This window comes from Sinocyclocheilus grahami, unplaced genomic scaffold (genome assembly GCF_001515645.1).
Source record: "Sinocyclocheilus grahami isolate Dianchi unplaced genomic scaffold, SAMN03320097.WGS_v1.1 scaffold21.1, whole genome shotgun sequence".
Classification (NCBI taxonomy): Eukaryota; Metazoa; Chordata; class Actinopteri; order Cypriniformes; family Cyprinidae; genus Sinocyclocheilus; species Sinocyclocheilus grahami.
Genome location: NW_015505200.1, coordinates 1,656,551 through 1,657,083, shown reverse-complemented (window position 1 = coordinate 1,657,083; position 533 = coordinate 1,656,551).

The following is a 533-nucleotide window of genomic DNA, read 5'->3' as shown; positions in this document are numbered from 1 at the left end:
TTTTCTACATTTCTCCTTTCCAGTGAACTTTTGCGTTAGCAATGTGAAGCTGCTTTCATTCATTTTAAAGAAAGGCACTTACAGTAAGGTTTTATTTGTTAAATACATTAGTTACCATGAAATAACAATGAATAATACTTTTACAGCATCTTTTAATCTAAGTTGATGTTAATTTCATCATTTACATTTTTTAAATAAAAAGTTGAAGACAGTCTATTAATTGAAAGTAACATATGAACAACAATGAACTCTGTATTTTTATTATTTAACATCAAAAAATAATAATAAATGCTAAATATATTGAGGCATTATTATAAAGTTTCAGCAAAATCTGTTATCGACTTAAATGTGTATAACTGTCCACACATTGTGATATTTTAAGAATCCTGTCCATAAAATACACTACAGATAAGCAATTGGACTAAATGTATGAGTGTTAGACTTTTTATTTTAATTTTATTGTTTATATATATATATATATATATATATATATATATATATATATATATATATATATATATATATATATAAAA